This window comes from Pinus tabuliformis, chromosome 2_2 (genome assembly GCF_031772625.1).
Source record: "Pinus tabuliformis cultivar Carrire ecotype Pingquan chromosome 2_2, CPIR1, whole genome shotgun sequence".
In the NCBI taxonomy this organism is placed as follows: Eukaryota; Viridiplantae; Streptophyta; class Pinopsida; order Pinales; family Pinaceae; genus Pinus; species Pinus tabuliformis.
Window position 1 is genome coordinate 1,066,408,698 of NC_142300.1, and position 22,093 is coordinate 1,066,430,790.

A 22,093-nucleotide genomic window follows, 5' to 3' on the forward strand; every position below is an offset into this window, starting at 1 on the left:
GCTTGCTTCAACCCATACAACGCTCTCTTGAGCCTGCACACATGCGACTCACTGCTGAATACTTCAAAGCCTTCGGGTTGCTCAATGTACACCTCCTCCTCAATGACTCCGTTGAGGAACGCAGTCTTCACATCCATCTGATGAATGTGCCATCCCATCTGCGCTGAGAGAGCAAGAATCGTCTGTATGGAAGAATACCTTGCGACAGGTGCAAAGGTCTCCTCATAATCGATCCCCTCAATCTGTGAAAAGCCTCGGGCAACAAATCTTTCCTTGTACTTCTCCACACTCCCGTCAGCTGCCTGCTTAACTTTGTAGATCCATCTCGAACCCACCACTGATTTCCCTTCCGGTCTAGGAACAATCTCCCATGCACTGTTTCTGACAATAGAATCATACTCTTCCACCATGGCGTCTACCCATGCGGGATCCTCCACAGCTTCCTCGAAAGAGGATGGCTCAGTCACAACACACTTGCTCATAAGAGCCATGTATCCAGTGTACCGATCAGGTGACTGTCTCTGCCTGCGTTGGGCTGTAGGTGGTCCTACAACTTTCTCTGCATCTTGAGCCAGTCGCTCAGCTTCTGTCAAGCGCTTTCGCCCTCTGATGGTTGGCGCTGCATGAGTGGTCTCTTCCACTCCATGAACCTCGTCTTGTGGCTGATCCACGTCCTGAAGCTCATCCTTAGGAACTAATAGCTCCTCATCTGCATGCAAGTGTAGCTCCCTCTCAAGCGAACACTTCATGGCTTTCTCCTCCTAAAATTTTATATCCCGTCGCACAACAGTTTTACCACTGTCTAGCAAATACACACGATAGTTGTGGGGCGTATCAGTGTGTACCACAAATATCCCAACCTCTTCAGTCAGCTCCAACTTCTTTCTGGCATCCTTCGTCACATGCATGTAAACGTTAGCACCAAAAATCCTCAAATGAGAAAGATCAGGCTTCTTACCAGAATAAGCCTCCTCGGGTGTACTCATGCCAAGTATCCTATGAGGAAAACGATTCTGCACATAAACTGCTGTATTGCATGCTTCTGCCCACAAGTGAAGGGGTAGGCCCTGATCATGCAACATTGCCCGTGCAGCACCCACAATCGTTCTGTTCTTCCGCTCAGCTACCCCGTTCTGCTGTGGGTTATGGGGAGCTATGAGCTCTCTACGAATCCCTTCAGCCTTGCAGAAATCCTTGAACTCGTCCGAGATGTATTCACCACCATTATCGCTCCTAAGAGCCTTCACCTTCTTCCCCGACTCCTTCTCGACCAGTGCTTTGAATTCACAGAACTTTGAATATGTCTCGCTCTTCTTCTGCATGAAGAAGATCCAGCACTTACGAGAGAAATCATCAACAAAAATCACATAATACCTGTGTTTTGCTGTCGAAGCAACTGAGAAAGGTCCACACACGTCTGTGTGAATTCTCTCAAGAATCGTCGTGGCGCGACTATCCTTCTCGTGAAAGGTGGCTTTCACAAACTTCCCCAAAGTACACCCCTTGCACTGATCTGACTGCGCAAGTGTGCCTTTAGGAAGCCCTGTAGTGATCTGCTGCAGTATCTTCAAGGCTCCATGGTGAAGGTGACCCAATCTCCTGTGCCACAACTCGCCATAATCCCGGCTCACCAATCCTTCTGCCTTGCCTGCCATTGTTGCGCATCCATCTACATGCAACTGATAAAGGTTCCTCACTCGAACCCCTATCTTCCGGGTCTCACCAGTTGTCTTGCTGCGTAGGAAGGCCTTTCCCTCGCTGAAAACAACATCATACCCCTTGTCTTCTAACATCGCCACTGAGATGAGATTCTTCTTCAATCCTGGAACATGCATGACTTCCTTCAATACAAAGGGTTTACCAGACTCCCTCTCAAAGGAAATGGTACCGATACCGGTCGCACTGTATCTACCATCATCGCCCATCTCGATGTGTACTCCAAGATCTTTGTCCTCCAGATCAGAGAACAAATCTCTATCTCCTGTCATGTGAAAAGACGCACCACTGTCCAAGAACCACACTGATCCCATCACACTTGAAACCAAGCATGTGATCAATGAAAAATCAAGCTCAAACTGAGAAGCTAAAGCCTCTCCCCCTGCAGATCCAACAGCTTGCTTGTTCTTCTTCTTCTGCGGACAATTTGTGGCATAGTGTCCATGCTGGTGACAGTGAAAACACTTCACCTTGGACATATCCTGCTTCTTTCCTTTCGCACCAGACTGAGAAGCTTTCTTGCTCTTCCCTTTCTTTGCTTTGGCAGCCAAAGCACAATTCTCTTCATCAGCTCCCTTTGACGAAGATCCGTCCCTGGTACTCCGCCTGACCTCCTCCTGCACAAGATCTGACCATAGTCTTTCCCATCCTGGCAATTTCTCCCGACCATTGACAGAGTCCTGATAGGAATGCCAACTCTTCGGAAGACCAAGGAGAGCCAAGCTCACCAAGTCCTCATCATCGACAGTAACCCCCACACTTCCCAGCTCATCTCGACACTGAGTGAACTTCGTGAGATACTTGGGAATACTGTCTCCCTTCTCGCATTTGATGTTTCTGAGTTTATCTTTGAGCGCCAGCTTCCTTTGATCGCTCTTGCTTTGGAATAATTCTGTTAATGATTTCCACATCAAATATGGAGTAGCCTTTCCATGGAGGCTGGACACAATGTGATCCTTCACGCCCTCTAACATAATTCTTCGACATTTTGCGATCTTATTTTTCCAAGCATCAGCTTGAGTAGCATCAGTAGGCTTTGGGATATCCGTATCTATGAATTCCTTCAGCCCGTTATCATCCAATATTGCCTCCATCCTGACCTTCCATGCAATATAGTTTGAGCTGCCCTCAAGAGCATACTCCAATCGCAATCCGTTGAAAGACATTGCTGCGTTGTCACCAAGAAAACATTGTTGCAAATTCGAATTCCACCAGCAACCAACTCAACTGCTTCCGATCAACCCTCGCTTGATATCCTGTAAAAATCTCTTCTACAAATCAAGCTGCTCCGATACCATGTAGAAACTTTTTCTACAGTTATCTAGCTCTGATACCATGTAGAAATTTTGAATAATTTAACACATATTCAACAGAGATTATCCTGATCATACAATTTAAGCGGAACATGTATAATACATAATCTCCTCTACGTTGATCAAGAATATAGCAGCATCAATAACAATAAAACATCAAGAGCATTCACACATTAACACAATATGTATCACGGGGAAAGCATCTCGCTAAAAACCCCACACTATCTGTATATTAATGATTAAGTCATGTAACATTACACAGCATAATACTTCTCACAAGTATCTCCACCTCTGTTACACACAATACAGCTCAGATTTGATCTCCAAATCTCCCCCGCTGCTTGCCTGCCTCCACTGCTCAATACCTGCTCAAGAACTGATGAGAATAGCTTCCCAAACTCGTTTTTCACCTGCAAAATAGTCACTCACTCTTTGTGGACGTGAGAAAAGTCTAAAATGCGGGCCAAATACGTGAGCAAACTCATTGGCATACTCAATCCTTTGATTGTGCAAGATCTGGTGCACAACTATAGTCACAACTGATAGCAATCTGATTCTCTACCACCTGTCCCTGTTGAACTGAACATGCACTGACATGCAACTGAGTTAACTGATGTATTCTTTAGTTGTATTATGAGTTAATAATTAGTTTAACAACTCATCATTAGTCTATCTGCAGTTAGACTAACTACAACCAGTTTAACTAAGTTAAACTGAACACAACTCCATCAACTGTACCTCCAGTCCACTAAACTCAACTCACTTGAGTTCTAACTGAAGTCATGCATGCAACAACTCAACTGACTCATAAGAAAAACGAATTTCCTTCTGACAGCTGCATGTGCCACTTCCGTAGCTCAAACTGAAGTGCTCCAAGAGAATAAGATTAAGTTTATAGTCCAAATATTATTGTGAGATAGTAATATTTGACTTTTATATTTTTGACAGCCAGTCTAAAAATAGACTTGATCACTCACACTGTGATCACTCACACTTTCACCAAAAATAGAAGTCCATCTATTTTTCCCAACTTGATCAATCATCCATAAACATAGACATGATCCATATGTCTAAAAATAGACATAGTCTAAAAATAGACTTGCGCCAAAAATAGACTTGCGCCAAAAATAGCCTGCGGGCCCACTTAGTGAAGGCGACTCTTTTCACTAAGCTCCATCATCTTGTTGCAATCTCAACAATTATGAGGTTAATTAGATATTTAAAAACACATATACATCAAGCAAATAGCAGAGAAGTAAAACAAAACAAATGATAACACAAAGTTGATAAAGGAGTTCACCCCTCCTGGGCTACATCTCCTTGGACCTACTTCAATGGCTAGGCCCTCTTTAGATTAATGGTCAATTCCTTGATTATATGCACCTGAAGTGATCCAATGGCTTTGCAACCTACTCCATTGGATTCAAAAGGCCCAAAAATCCCAAAAAATAACCTTTGAAGCTCTGCAATTGGACTTCAGCTGATCTAGCTTGACCTCCTCTCCTGGTGGCCCTAGGCTTTCTTAAACTTCAACGTAGAAAAGTCACATAAAAAAGTGCCTTTCTACCTCTGCAACCTATTCCATTGTGTTCAAAGAATCCAAATCATCTAGGAATGACTCTTTCTAAGCCAAATTGGTCGAAATATGGCAATTTATGGCCTCTGCAATTTTCCCTAGGAAAACTCCACCAAAACTAGAGAAAATCCAGTTAACTCTGCCAAATTTGGAGTAGCTCCATATTTGTCGGACCATCCAAAATTACCACCAACTAAATCTGAAATTAATTAAGTGGTAAGTTTGGATTAATTACCACTGATCTCCATTTAGTGCATTAATCTCGTGGTTAACAATTAGCGCTGGCCGCCGGTTTGAAAACTTGTTCACATGCACAGGTTTAAGGCTAGCGATTACCTCCCAATCCGCCATGTATTAAACTTCAAATAGAAAGTGTGCCCCATATTTATTAAGAACTATGGTTGTGGCATGATGGTGGTGCGTGGGGCTTGTGCAAGCAAGGTGATGGGTTCGCCTCTTAGGCCTACCAATAAAATTTTAAATGACCTTTGAGAGGGCACGTGACGACCTCCGGGCTTTCCACGTGTTAGCCTATCATTGGTCCACCAAACCTGCTCTAGGCCAATCCGATGCCAACACTTGTCATGACCCAATTGAGCCACCTGTGGGAATATTGCAGGAAGATTCTCTAGAATATTATTTTTGCTGATTGAGCTGTATGGATGCCTACTCAACATCCCAATTAGCTTGTACCCAAAATTTACCTGTTTGACAAAACAGACAATAAGATTTATCTTTCTCATACGAGCTCCGTTTTGAGTGAAATGAGTTGTATTGGGATCATATCATTGAGATGGACGCGGTCATTTAGGTTTTGAGTTATTTCGAGCAATTTGATTTTTGAGTAAAGTTTTGCCCCTAATCCATATTCCAGTCACATAATGTGCCACTAGGAGAGATCCATGCAATACAGAGGTCAGGAAAAGGGAGGAGACAACCATGTAACATAGGCTAAGCATTCCACTAATTCATGTGAGAGCGACCTCTTAATAAACCCATTAAAACCATACCCTGGGGAGTGGAGAAATGAGATTGTCCCTAATTATCCAATTGCTATATAGATTAATTGCCATTTAAGGGATTGGAGAAGGAATCAATATAATTCTTATTTCAATAATACCTTGGTTCATGTTAGCTCATTTTTTTCCAGCCCATCAAAGTTTTAGTTTAAATATTTGTAAATATGATAGTAGTCCACATGCTCAAATTGAGAAATTAATGCTTGTATTCTTTCGTTAAGAAGCAGGGACTTAGAGCAAATAACCTTCTTTCCATTGGTGAATTGATGAATAACTAACATACAGTCACCAAAAACAGTGAATTGGGTAATTCGTTATTCACTAGCAAGATCCAAACCTTTCCAAAGGGCTAGGTACTCCACTTGATTATTTGTCACCCTTCCAAGGCCCCATGCAAATTGCAATACTACATTTTCATCAGGGCCAAGAAGGGGTAAATATATTTTAAGGAAAAGAATAAACTATTCTTTTAATTGTATTTTCAACTTATCACCTTATGAGTTTTCTCAAATGTCAAATTTAGACACCAGTTGGATGCGAATTGAATTCCACATCCAGCGAGTACCCAGTTTGCATACTTTCGTGTACACCTACTTCGACAAAAAATGAAAATACATGAAAAAGGTGTGTTAAACATTCCTTTTCATGTATTTTCAATATTTTTCAATGTGTTTCTACTGAAAAGTATGCAGAGTGGTCACTCTTTGGATGTGGAATCTTATTCTGCATCCAACAAGTTCCTACACTTTACATATGAACAAACCAAGAATGAGATAAGCTGAAAATACAATAAAACGTAGTTTTCTTTATTTTTATTTAAAAATGAATAACTATTATTTTATTATTTTCCTTATTAGGCCCATTTTAGACCTCAAAATTCCTTAATGGCTAGCACTCCCACTCTTATTTCAAGAAATACTTGACACGAGGGATCATAAAGTTGCATAGAAAATGATGGGGTTTTGTTTCAAAAGGAAATGATTAATGAAAAGCATTAACCTTTTTTGGCTTCATTGATTGTTATGACTAACATAGCTAGCTTCTCAAGCTCAAAATATATGCATATATGGCCTAGGCCATACTTGAAATCAATGCACTGTTGGAAAACATGATTAAACAAATTTATGTTGAATTGGCTTGGCATTTTTCCATGTTGGTGGACCTCAAATGAAGACACAATCAATATTTTTCTCCCCTATGGTAATTTTTTCAAAAATATTAGTAACATAAATTCTTAGGAAGAAAACTCTAAATCACTTTTTCAACACAAAATTCCTTCTTGAAGATGTTCATCTTGAACCCTTGATATTTGTCTCCAAGGGCATTTTTTCTCCTTTGGAAAACTAACAATATAAATATCCAACATTGTGGAGATGGGTTATATGAAATACATACATATACAAACTTGGAGAACTAGAAAGGAAAAAAACTTATCATTAAAGTGAGTCCAAATAGTGAGGAGAAGATAGAAGCAGAGGTTAGCGTCTCTTGAAGGCCAAAAATGACCATGTAAACATCAAAGAAACCACTTGGTCAAGGCCCCAATTAGACCTTTTTCTATTTGGGATGGTGTTTTCAACCAGTATATGGGGCTGGTTTCCACCTGAAATATTTGCTAAAAAAATGGAGATTTCCTAATATGAACTCGTAAATGCAAATGAAATCTAACCTAACATGTAAATAGTAGAAATAAATTGAATCTATCTTGATTAAGAGAAGGAATAATTCCACTCTCAACTAAGTGAAAAAATGTAAATAGAATGGGACATAACTGAATCTACAATTGTAATGAGTTAGTGATTCATAAAAGTAGTTTGCATGATTGGAAACAGTTAACGAAAGTGTGCATATTTGTTTATCTAATAAATAATTATCGTAGCCTCACAAGCACGTACTTAGATTCAAATACCAATAAATGAATTCAAGATTATATGTGCCATTATATCGTAGAAATAGTCCACTCGATACAACAACAATTAAAATAGAGACAAACATATGATCAAGTTGCTAAAGAGTTATCAATCAACATATCCAAGCCTATTTGACTTTGTGATTCAAATATGATCTCAATCCAACCCACCATGAAGGCATCTTTCCACTAGTTTAAACAAACATAAATTGACATGAAATTAACAACAGTGCCAAAATCATACAATAAACACTTATTTGGTATAAATATTGAATCAAAATTGAATATAAACAAAGGCCATCAACCATACAACAACTTAGATAATAGTGTACAAAATTCAAAGGTTGGATTATTAGCTTTCAAAGTACAAAATATTTAAGAAAGTTCATGATATCATGAAGTTATTCAAGCTATAGCGTACCCCCTTCAATTTGGTTGAATAGGGAGCCAATTTCCTCCAAGATACCTCTCTACAACAATGAAAATTCCTTCTTCCTTTCATAAAATCTGAACCCCTTCCTCCTATACATATCTATTATATAATCATACAATTTAATTTCAAAAATAGTAACCTCTTTCATGACAACTTCATGAATATTTGTTTTCTTATTTTTAGGAGCTAGGAGATCCAATTTTAGCTCTAAAATTCCAATCCATGCATCTTGAGATTCCAATTGGTAACAACCTCCCATAATCTTTGTAAAATATTCATAAAGTTCTCATTAAAAACATATTAAAATTGAAAGAAAAATCAGATCTAAAAATTATTTAAATATAAGCATTCGAATAATAAAATTCAATTGAAAATAAATCCCTAAATGTTAGCCAAAATATTTTTTTTGTTTGTGCATTATTAACCAATAAACAACATTGTAATGTGGTACCATAAGAAAGATGCTCTGGTAGTCACATTTTTCCTAAAAATTCACTCAAGGATCTCGGTTTGTTACAGTTTCGTAGCCTCTATTCTACTAAAATTCTGGAGTGTTTATATCTTAGATTTTAAAAACTAAACTACCCCAAATTGTTGTCCTTGATTTATTCTTTCCAACGAGGTATCATGGGACCAATTTTGTGTTGCCAACATGGTAAATCATTGATGTCAACCATTGAATCAGTCAGCTTGGCATTGATGTCAACATGATGAAGAGTTTATACATGGCTTGGTTGAGGTGTAGAAGTGTTGCAAAGGTTCTTAGTGATGTTTTGATATAGGACTTCAATTATCATATTGTTTGTGTTTTTGCTATAGGAATTCAGTTACTAGTTTGTCTACGTTTTCTAGCAAAATTTGATATTCTAGTAATTTACCACTGTTGGAACATAATAATGCATGGATTTGGTCATGGTTTGGTTTGGTCTACATGTTCCATTAATTTGGTCCAAAATTGTTGAGAAAAATTAATCATTTGGTCCATTAATGATTTCTTTGGTCCATGAATGAATGTGCTTGAATTGGTCAATGTAATAAATGAATGAGAAGTGGATCTTTTTGGTCTGTCAACATTCCAATTTTATTTGGTCTCCTCCAAACATAGTGGAATCAAGTTAATTTTGTAATTTGGTTCAAAAGTTATGCATTGATATGTTCCCAAGGTTTTATCTAATCATTGTAATGAAATTTTACTAATGCAAGTAACAATGATTGATTTGGTCCTTTGATCCTATGTATTAATTGGTAGCTAGAAAAGCCGATTTGTATATTATCTTACTATTCATCAATATATTGGTTAGATGGTGTGGGTATAAACTGGAGTGCGTTGTCAATACATATATTCAAGTGCACTAGTGTGATTTGGAAGTATGTGTTAGAGATGGAACAAATGTGATTTGATCATAGTGTGTATGCAGATCTGAGCACTTCTATGTTCTATGTATAGTTGCATGTGCATAGTAATGGGGTTGGTTCGTGCATTTATTTTTCCATGAGTGAGGAGTTTTGTACATCGTGTATCCATTGTGATGAGTTTTAGTTTTTTCATGGTGTGGACCAGTCAGAGAAAGATTTAATTGGGATGTGATGTGATTTGTAGCAGAGGATCAATCTAAAATGTTGTGCATTGGGCATTAACAAATTTGTGTGTGTGTGCCTACATACATGAGACTTTAGTGCATTTGGTTTTAATGAGATGTTGAGAATGTTGTAGGTTATTTAAAGTGTAATAATAATTGAAATGGTGTGTGCATAGGTGTGTGTGGCATAAGAATTGTTGAAGATTGTATGAAGTTTGAATGATGGATATAATGGTAACCATACTAAGTTGAATGTTCAATATCATAAATGTGACAAAATGTTAGTTCTTGAAGCTGAACTTGATTTAGCCATGGTAGTAATAGAGAAGTTGATTATTGAAATAGAAATGCTAATATATGAACAAAAGTATAAAGTAATATTACTATAGATATTTGATGAGAAGGTGAATGAACTTAGAGAATAAATCATTAGCTTGAAGATCTATTTACAAGAAGAAAAAACAGTGAAGATGTGATGAGAAACCAACAAAAATAAAGAAAGGGAAGGGTTAAAAAAATTGAAGTTGAAGTTGTCACCATGAGGAAGGAGCTTGAAAAGAAGGAATTTCAGCTAAAGTTCGAGAAGGGCACCAAGGTTTTGGAAAACATACTTAGTAGCCAAATATTTTCCTCAGGAAAATATTGTCTAGGGAGAATTTAGCTCACAGGAAAATAGAAAGAACAATGCAGAACATAAAAACCCTGCAACTAAAAATGGAAGAAATGTGAGTAGTAAGAAAGGTAGCAAGCAACAAAACCAATAGTTAAGAAATTTTAGAGGAGAAGAACCTCTGACTATAAGACCATTTTCTCCAAGAGAAGAGTTTGGCAGGTTTTAAAGGAGGAATCAAAACCCCATTGCTCCCTTGATGGATGAAGTTTGAGTGTTACGTTTGTCACAATTTTGGACATGTTCCAGATAGTTGTAGGAGTAGATTATTCAAATATAATCAACAAAGTATGCAACATTATGGGCAGTTTAGAAAACAAAGGATATCATCATCATTCAATTATACAACTGAATTTCATGGTTATTGTTTCTCATGTAACCATTTTCGCCATAAGGTAGTTGATTATAGATCTCATGAATGGAGTATAAGCATGTTTAATGCAAGGAAGATATCTAATGTGAACAACAAAAGATATGACCCTATTGCGTCATATCTTGGTCATGTGAGGTGCTACACTTGTGACATCCTTGGTCACATGGCTAGATATTGCAATTTGTTCAGTTCTTCAAGGAAAATTAGGAAAAGGGAGCAGTTGATCCAAATTAAGCCCAACAAAAAACCAAAAGAGAATGCACATGCCAAGAACTAGCCTACCACAGTGTGGAAGAAGAAAGTGAAATGTTACATCACTTTATGTACATTTGATGAAGATGATAATTGGTACATACATAGAGGATGTTCCCATCATATGTCAGGCGACAAGAGTAGATTCCTCTCCTCATGGAAAACCAAAGATGGCCACATTATTCTTGGAGACAATACACCTACTAATGTGTTGGGGCAAGGTAAGGCTAATCTTGGTGACAAGAAGACTAATTCAGTTGATGTGTTGTTGGTTGAAGGACTTAAGCACAATATCTTGAGAATGAGCTAGATGGTTGATGGAGGCAAGGAAGTGATCTTCAACTTCAAAGGTTGTAGTATCCGGAAAGAAATATCCAAGAAAGTGATTGAAAAAGGAGTCAGGACATCGAACAATGTGTATGTGTTGCATGGAAGAGTAGGAAAAGGCAATATATTGAAGATAATCTCTTCCTCTTCAGATTTTGAGTAGGAGAAGTTGTCACCTTTACATTCCATTATTCTTGTATTTATTTAGAAAATACTGCTATAGAATAGTGTGGGGCCAGCATGATATCAAGGGGAGCGTGCAGTAGTAGTATAAAATCTTGAAGAAGGAATGAAGACAAGTTGATCAATAGCATGGGGTGACCAAAAGCCCAAATGCAAGATGAGGTTCACATAATCAACAAAAGGCTTGGAAGATAAATGACCTTAGGGGGATTTGTGCATGTAATTATGGTTTCAAGTTGGGCTGCATGTTGTTTCTATGTTGTTTTCGCTCATGTATTTTCTAGCAGATGCATTTGTTGTAATCATCTCTGAAAACCATGTAAATCAGCCATGCATGTACTTTTTTATCATTTGGAAAGATTGGATGAAAATACCTTTTAACAAAGATTCATAGGGGAGCATCTTTTGGTTCAGCCATGTGTAGGAGAGTAATCCATTTGACTTTTTTTTCCCTTGGGAAAAATCGTAATTTTACTAAAAATAACAAAATTACATTTTGTAGATGCAAAAGTGCATATGCGATAAGAAGCACAAAAGTCTACAGTCAAAAACAGAAAAACCAGAAAATATAGTACAAATGGGGAGGAAATTATGTTTTCCTACCCTTTTTCTTCTCAACCTTTCTCCACTCCCCCAGAGCCTGTGAGGATGAAAAAAGAATGAGAGAAGAGTCCCCCATAATGCAAGGATTATCCTTGTATGTATCAGAGTGATTAGGAGAATGTTGTCTTTTAGCTCCACTCGTGTCCTCTAAATCTGGTATCTCCTCCGACAGAGAATCCATCAATTCTTGTTCTGCAATTTTTCTAGATTCTGGGGACTTGTGTATCTGATAGTTAGCCATGGGGATGGATGTCGTGGCATCTTCCCCAATAGGATCATCATCCTGTTCAGGTGGAGGGTTAACTTCCTCCTCGTCCTCTGTTTCTGCTTCTGGATTCACTGTGCATCGCCAGCCTCTTGGTTTATGTATTTGTTTCTTGTTCCTTCTATTTTCTCTAGTAATCCATTTGACTTAGACATGAATAAAATAAACTCATTTTATTTTTCCATGTATTCCAAGCCTTTGATTGCAATATCTAGATCTATACATTTTTTCTTTTATCACTCGGTCAAGTTGGTGGTGTAATACTTATGTTAGGAATGAATTTAAAAGAATATTTATAACAACCTTGTAGGCACCTTGAGTGCATTTATGTACCCAAGTGCTATCACATATATAACCTTGCACTTTTGTTATCAATCCCTATACTTTCATGTTTTCATTGGCATGTGTTGTTTGGAGATTTTGGTCCAGTTGGGCAGTCTCTTGCATGATGCAAGGAGGCTTCAAGAAGAGAAATAGTCTTGAAGAGTTGGTTATATATATCCCTAACACATGTTATAGGGGAGAATTTTCATCAAAAGGAAGGTCATAATGTTGGCATAGTTGACCTGATGACACATTATTTTAGATTCCACGAAATTGAGCAACCATGTTGCTCAGTTTCTAATGCCTATTTTACACGTGTTGTAGTTGGTTATGCTTCATCAAAAAACATTTGGCATCATCATTGTTCATTGGTGTCAACATGGTAATTAAACGAGGATTTTCACCCTTTTCCAATGATGTAAGAAAGGATGAGTGTCACCAACCACTAATGAAGAATGATCCAGTCAGTCAGAGAATGGAAGCTAGTGATGAAGATTAGTTTGGTGATGTGGATGTAGATTGTCATCAATGCCAAAGGAGGATATTGTTGGCAGCATGGTGGTAGCATTGGTGTCAACCATGGAGTAAGTCAATTTGGAATTGATATCAGCATGACAAATATTTGTACATGGCTTAGGTGAGGTGTAGAAGTGCTACAAAGATTCTTAAAGGTGTTGAGATACAAGACTTCAGTTACCGGATCATGTGCATTTTCACTTCAAGACTTTAGATACTAAATTCTCTGCATTTTCTATTGGAATTCGATAACTCTGGTAATTCAATTGTGTTGGAATATATTAATGAATGTATATGGTCATTGTTTGTTTTGGTTTGTGTGTTCCATTGATTGGTCCAAAATTGTTGAGAACGATTAATCATGTGGTCAAATAATAATTTATTTGGTCCATGATGAATGTGCTTGAATAGGTCTAAGTAATGAATGAATGGGTAGTGAATTGATTCATCCATTAGCGCTCCAATTTGATTTGGTCTCCTCCAAATGTAGTGGAATGAATTTAATTGTGTAATTTGGTCTAAAGGTCATAAGGTTTGATTTAATCACTGTAATGAAATGTCACCAATGCAAGTAACAAAAATTGATTTGGTCCATTGATATTGTGCATTTGGTACCTATAAAAGTCAAATTTTAAATTATCTTTCTATGAATCGATATGATGGTTATATGGTGTAGGTATACCCTAGAGTGCACTGTCAATGCGTATAGTCAAGTGCACTAGTACGATTTGGAGGTTTGTGTTAGAGATGGAACAAATGTGATTTGATCATAGTGTAATGAGCCCTTTTGTGTGTTATGTATAGTTGTATGTGTGTAGAAATGGGGTTGGATTGTGCATTTAGCTTTCCATGTGTGAGAAGTGTGCATATTATATCCAATGCAATGAGTTTTAGTTTTTTTATGGTGTGGACCATTCAGAGAAAGGTTATGTTGGGATGTGATGTGATTTGTAGCATAGGATCGATCTAAAGTGTTAAGTGTTGAGCATTAACTGAGATATGTGTGTGTGTGTGTTCCTTCCAACATGAGACTTTAGTGCGCATGGTTTTAATGGGATGTTGATAATGTTACAGATTATGCAAAGTGTAATTAGATATGAAGTTGTGTGCACACAGGTGCATGTGGCCTAAGCATTGTTGAAGTATATATGAATTATGGATTATGGAGAGTTGGTGCGATTAGATCCTAGAATTGATGCAGAGATACATATAAGTGTTTGATATGAGGATATGTAGTTGCAAAAAATGTTGAAAATAGAAACAAGAAATGTTAAAAATAACATCAACAAAAATTCTAATTTAATTTTTCCTTGAATTAAATTGGGAATTAAATTGTAATTCTAATTCTCATAGCAACTTGTAATAGTTAAGTAAGTTAATTTGACCTAGTTGGTTCATTTAATTCAATTTGGGAGTCTATCTAGAGTCATGTAAAGTGGTTCCTAAATTTTAGGGGCCTAGGTTGAGTTCTTTTGAGTTCTAATTATTTAATTCAGTTAAACTAGTTCCAACTGATGGAGGAATTAGTAGGAGATCCAGTAGTGGGGTGTAACCAGCATTAGTCAACTAGTAAACTGAATATTTAGTCATAATTAACTCATGCATGACACATAAGAGAAAGACCCAATTGAGATTGGAGTTCAGGGACAGTGTATTATTAGTTTTAAAATCATCTAAATTAAATAGATGGTGTATGCAATTGTAAGAGGGCCTAAAATAAACCATTCCTTAATTAGAACACTCACTAATTTTAGCCATTCAAATTACCTTTAAAAGTAGGAATTAAGGCACAATTCTAATCATTGTTTTTGTGAGCATGAGTTGGTGAGACCAAGCAATAGGAAGCACACATTTGTGCGTGGAGCTTGTGAGAGAAAGGTGTGCCAAGAGAAGCTTGTGCACAGGTTGGTAGTGAGATAGATAGAGATACTTTAGAGGTTTCTCAGGCTTGAGAAAAGCATTGTAATCTTCTCATATTTTCTGATTAATGCAATATAAGAATAGCAAGGGATTTTAGCTATGGCTTTCCCCAGAAAATTATTGTGTTATGTGTGATTGAATTCTTTCTCTTTTCTGCTTCATGATTTCATCGATCGTTTATTGTTTCCGCTGATGAGTAGAGCAGATTCAAGTCAATTGTTTTAGCTTATTACAATCTGCAGTTTAAATCTACTAGAAATTTCTACATGGTATCAGAGCTAGATTTATAGAAAATTCTACATTGTATTAGAGCTATATTTGTAGAAATATCTACATGGTATGAGAATGAGATTTGTATAAATTTCTACATGCTATTAGAGCTATATTTGTAGAAATTTCTACATGGTATCGGAGCTGAAATCACAATAGAAGAGAAGAATTCGAATTTTTCCTTACAGATTGATGGAGCTCTAGTTCAGGGCAGATCTAGAAGACCCTATGTGTAGACTTCTTAATGGAGCTAGAAGGTTGCTAGTGGGTAGATCAATGAGCCAATGTTTAGTGACACAAAAAGGAGTTTTGATCATTGATATTGGTAGAATGAGGAGCAGAGAGATTTCCCACAGGGAGATTGAGACTCAGAGGGAGTCTAGTTTTAGAGGGAGAAGCACTATGGAAGTTAGTACTTCAGGATATCAGAAGATCAGAGTCATTATTGCAATAGTTGCAGCAATAGTACGAAAGTAGCAACATCAGTATGAGTATATCACATTTATCTCATGCATGCAAATCCTTGAGGAGCAAGGCAAAGGTTAGAGACTTGGTGGTTGAGAGGGAGCAAGAATTTCCTCTCAACATGCAGCCTTAGAGGAAGCCTTAGCAAGTTTTGGAGCAATCATAATTGGAGAAGAAGAGAGGAGACCAAGTGGAGACATCCACTCAAGCAAAGACCTCTAGTAGGGGGGAATTTCGAGCCAAGTGGGTAGAAGGAGCACATGCATCTATACCTTTAGGTGTGAGGTGGGGTGATATGAAATCATAGTCCAGGGTCCATTGAGTAGTTTTTTGTCCAATGGATCATTACCTTACTACGGGTGCCCACAATATTCAGTAGAAGAAGGATCAATGTTAGTCATATACTGAGGAAGTGGAGAGAAGATTTGACAGTAGATCAAGAGGCTCAGTAGCAAGTCAACAACAATACAATTTTCCTAGTAGGTAGTTTCAAACACAGTTGATTTAGTTTATTTTACTTGGATGCTTTTTAGTTGCAGATGTTGTAGTAGAAACAACAAAAGTGAAAAGAATTACAAGTTGAACATTCCAAAGGTACCAGATCGGGATAGAGTTGAATTCCTTCCTTTTTGAGAGGGAGTGTTGAAAATAGAAACAAGAAATAACACATATTTCATTAAATTTGGAATTAAATAGTGGATTTAGAATTTCAAAATAACCAAATAACTCAATTCTAGTGATGTTCTTGTAATAAAAAAAATTCCACTTTTAATGAAATATGTGTTAAATGTTAAAAATAACATCAAGAAAAATCCTAATTTAATGTGTCCTTGAATTAAATTGGGAATTAAATTGTAATTCTAATTCTCATAGCAACTTGTAATAGTTAACTAAGTTAATTTGACTTAGTTGGCTCAGTTAATTCAATTTGGGAGTCTATCTAGAGTCATGTAGAGTGGTTGCTAAATTTTAGGGGCCGAGGTTGAGTTTTTTTGAGTTGTAGTTATTTAATTCAGTTTAAATGAGTTAAATTTAGTTAAATAGTTCTAACTGATGGAGGAATTAGTGGGAGATCCAGTAGTGGGTTGTAACCTACAGTAGTGGGGTCTAACTAGCACTACTCAACTAGTAAACTAGAAATTCACTCATAATTAACTCATGCATATATAGATCAGAGAAAGAGTCAGTTGAGATTGGGGTTTAGGGACAATGTACTATTAGTTGCAATTAGAAGAAGGCCTAAAATAAATCATTCCTTAATTAGAAAAATCATTAATTTTAGCCATTCAAATTGCCTTTAAAAGGAGGAATGAAGGCATAAGTTTAATCATTGTTTTGATGAGCACGAGTTGGTGAGACCAAGCAATAGGAAGCACAAGTTTGTGTGTGGATGTTGTGAGAGAAAGATGTGACAAGATAATCTTATGCATAGGTTGGTAGTGAGATAGATAGAGATAGTGCAGAGGTTGTTTGGGCTTGAGAAAAGCTTTGTAATATTCTCATATTTTCTAATTAATGCATTATAGGATAGCAGGGGTTTTTAGTTGGGCTTTCCTTAAAAAATTATTGTGTTATGTGTGATTGAATTATTTCTCTTTTATGCTTCGTGATTTCATCGATCATTTATTTTTTCCATTGATGAGTATAGTAGAATCAAGTCAATTGTTTTAGCATATTACAATATGCAGTTTGAAACTACAAGGAATTTCTACAAAACATGTAGATCAATCTTTGTATTGTTGTAGCTATCTAGTATTGCATGTTGTATTTGTATGAGTGTGAATATATGGTTCAGTGAGGGTTTGATTAATGTCATGGTTATCTAATTAAGTTCATGTGTGTTACAATGTTGATGTATTACCTCCATATCCTTGTATTGTATATGTTGTTGCTAACCTTGTTATTGTTGTTTATATATGTAAATGAGGTTTTTGTTAAGTATTGATGTGTATGGATGAGTGGGAGGGTATGGTTTTCTTATCTTGTTTAGTTGAATTTATGAGGTTTGTTGTTGTTGAGTTTGATGAGTAGAGAGTGTTGGTTTTTCCTCTTGTTTATGGGTTAGAATATTGATTGAATGTTTCTAGGGTTTGATGAAATATTTGTTGAGATGATTGTGTGTGAAGGAATATTTGATTGTGTGAGAAGAGTGAGAGTGGAGTTGATGTGATGCTATATGATTTGTGTCAGTAATGGTTTGGTGTTTCGATGTGATGAGTTGAAATATATATGTGGGTTTAGTGAAAATAGATGAAACAATACTAACATTTGTTTTGTACATAATTATGTGGTCCACAAGGTTTTGAAGGTTGGGGAATTTAGTATAGAAAGTGGTGGATTTCTTAGGGAGTGGTGGATTTCTCAGGGAGTATGAAATAACAACCATTACAACACATTCTCAATAAGAAATAGTTCATCTATCTTAGCAAATGTGAAAGCAAACATCTACAGAATAGTCTTACAAACATGCATAATCCATGCGTGAAGAACATGTTGGCCTTGAAGGCTCTTTTTATTAAGTTAAAGTTCTTATACACATGTTTACAACGTACATCACTATCTCCAGTAGTGGATCATTGCAGCCACTCCTTGCTTGTCAAAGAACTAGCTTATCTCTCTAATGCTTTGCAGGAGGAGCTAAGGTGAAAATTACTTTTCTCATACAATGAGGGAGTATATATAACCAAGGGTGAATCTTTGACTACCCTCATGGCTATTATGAAACCAACTCACAAAAATATAGAAAAGATAGATCAATGCCTTAGAATTCAGCCTCTTTGAGGCGGCATCCTCCTTTACTTTACACAAATGAACTATTCTTCGGTTATTCAAATGACAAAACCTCCTTTCTATATATAGGAGTCTAAGGGGTCACAATATAACCAAAGATGACATAACAATAATAATATAAAGGCACAAAAATAACAATAGTGGGATTCTATGGGGCACAATAATAACAATATGGGGACAATAGGGGCACAACAATAACAATAAGGGATACAACGAAAATAGTAATGGGGGAATCACTAGTATTATAGGGACCTAACATGCCCGTATCCTTCAAAAAAGTGTTGTCTACAATGCTTGAGTAGTTCTGGATGCTTCTGTATAAAATTATCATCCTCCCATGTGAAATCTTCAACGAGTAAGTTCTTCCACTTGATGAGATACTCTGAAATTGATCGATTTCGTAGCTATCGAGTTCTTGTTTCTTTGATTGCTTTAGGTTCCATTATTATTTTTACTTCCTTATCAAGTTGGCAATATTGTTTGAATTGGAAGCTTGTCACCTATAACCTTCTTTAAGCATGAAACATGGATAACTAGGTGCACTCGGGAAGATGCAAGAAGCTCCAATTTGTATGCCATAGTACCTATCTTTTGCAACACCTTGTACGGACCATAATACTTTGGTGATGATTTATTATCCTTCTTAGCTTGCTTGAGGGACATTTGTTTATATGGTTGTAGCCATAGGAATACTCAATCAACTACATCAAAATTTCTTTCACTGCGATGTTGATTTGCCTGTTGTTTCATTTTATTCTGCACCAAGGTGAGGTTATCCTTTAAGAGTTGGAGAACTTGTTGCTGATGTTCGATGTGATCATCCACTGCTTGAACCTTAAAATTTTCTCTTAAATATGATGTGATGGATGGTGGATGATATCCATAAAGTGCCATAAATGGGGTCATTTTTGTTGCAGTATAGACAGAATTGTTATACCACCATTTAGCTAGAGGCAACCATTTCACCCATTGTGTCCGTTTATCAGATACAAAGCAACGAAGATATCCTTCCAAACATTTATTTACTATCTTAGTTTTCCCATTAGATTGAGGATGATAAGATGAGATATGAGCTAACTGAGTACCAAGACAAATATAATAATTTTGTCCAAAAATTTCTAGTGAAAATGGGATCTCTGTATTGAACTTAGATCCATCATCATCTACTTACACTTTGCAATCAGCCCCTACAAATACAAAAGCATCCTCTTTCTAGAAGTAACAATAATCATTGATTACATTGGCAAAAAACCCTAATTTTGTGGATCATCGCACTTACCTTCAAGACAAACTATGATGGTGTGGTTTGCATACATACAACCTACATTGGCAAATGTAAGTTGCTTTCATGAAAATTGAGATGATAGTTGGAAATGAGTAAAAAAAAAAAATTGAAATTTCCCTCTCTAGAAGCTTCGTAGATGGTTTTAGTTATTTATTGTTGGATTATATCTCAAACTCCTACTCTTGGGGTCTTATCTCTTATCACCTAGAACTTACCTCCCTCTAAAGTGGATCTAAGCCATAGAATGGTAAATCCCAAACCACCTCGTTTACCCTCTAAATCCATCACTTGTCATAGAGTTTGAGTTGGATTTTGGATACTTCTAATTATTCCCTTATGTTGCTCATTTGTGGCCTAGAGGTCCATAATCCATCCATATGTTTTAGGTATGATTGAAGGCTTGCCATTATGGCAAAGGAAGGACAAGATAGAAGGGAGAGATTCACAAGGTTAAGGCCTACAAGGGTTGTAATATTTTCTTGCCTTTACTAATACAAAAGTGCATTGTTTCTCCTATACATTATGTCTCAACTATGCATATGTAGAACATGAATCCTTGAATCCTTATTTGGAGCTGCTTGTATATGATATTTTGTATGTTTTTGTTTTCTTTTTTTTAGATGCTTTGTAGGTTCCACTTTTAGAAATCAGAGTTGGAGTTGGAGCTAAAAAGTAAGGAGAAGGAGGAAGGTTACATTGGATTCCAAGTAGGTTTTCTTCCCATATATCAAACATCTCTAAGGAAAAGCATTGCAGTTTTATCTTGGTTGTTTCTAGACTAAGCCACTAGGTCTAGGGAGATTGCTTCTATCCGCAGGAGGAATTCATCCAGAAAACACTAATGAACAAGAGTGAAAAACCATTCTATTAAATATTCCTCAAAGGGTAAGTCTTTCGAATGAAATCTATAACAAAATAAATTAAATCTAGAATAAAACTCATCAATAGATTCATTTTCATGTATGCAAAGATTGTACATTCTTAAGCACAATTCATCGTAATTATAATTCTGATAAGCAAGAAGGAATACTTCCATAAATTGGTTCCATGAATGAAATGATTTCATTGGCAATGCTTTGAACAATTTTTCAATTCTTCTCCGGAAAGTAAGTGTAAGTAACGATCAAATATTAATAAAACCATACATGATGAAGAGAAGAAAAAGTTAAAGTGGCCTTCTCTAAAGGTATCAACACTTTCTTATTTTCATAACTTCATTATTAATTAAGTAAAATAAAAATAACGCAAACCAAATTGAAATGCTCTTAAAACTATTCTACTCTACAGGGACAACCAAAACTAGGTAAAATGAAACTTCCAATTAAGACACTGAAGTTTCTTTGAGATGTATGCATATGTACATCACAAAACATCATTAGAGGCTTAATTAATAATAGAATATAGGTAAAAATATTAATAATATCTACACCTCTATGTAAAATGTGAAAAATAAGAACATTGTTATTTACATGAAATTTTACTTGAAATGATTTCTCTAGACATGTTTCTATTGTGTTGTGAAAAATAATTTGGTTAACATGAAACTGTTGGAGAGAAAACGTAGTTAGAGAAGAAATATGCCAAGCACCTTCATAAAACATACCTCGTAGAGAAAATTTGGTGTTGATTGTTTTATTTACAATAGGAAGAGCATTTTTATTACAATATAATGAAAAATTCTTCAAAAATGATTCCTCCAACCATGTTTCCATTGGGTCATTAAATTCAATATGCAAATCTATTATAGATCATGAAGAAACTATGGATGGATGGCATAGCTAGTAGGACTCAAATGATATACTTGTAGGTATTGGATCTTGTGGAAGATAGATGGTATTGTTAATCTTAAAGGATATAGCAAGATGATAGATCAACATCATTGATTGCAATTGCAATGCTTTACTATCTTGATAGACCTTCATATACTCATATTCCATTTTTTCATTTCTTTGTAGAAATTCATTTGGATAATATTCCACTAAGTCATAAGACAAGTCTTCAATGCTTAAGTATTTGAGGTAAAGACATAAAATATTGAAAAAGATAAATATTGCAGTTTTATATACATTGGAAAATTTAATAATATATGAAGAATATACAGACTGACAATACTTGAAAGTAAATTTACATCATAGTTTACACAATATATGTTATTGTTACAAGGTAATGAGAACCTATTTTTAGAAAAATTATTTTCATAAGTATCACTCAAGATGTTGCAATGAAGATCAATAGGAACTTGATCTATGAAGTTGGAATCATATATGGGAATGGATGTTTATTTTTCTAAATAGAAATGATTTT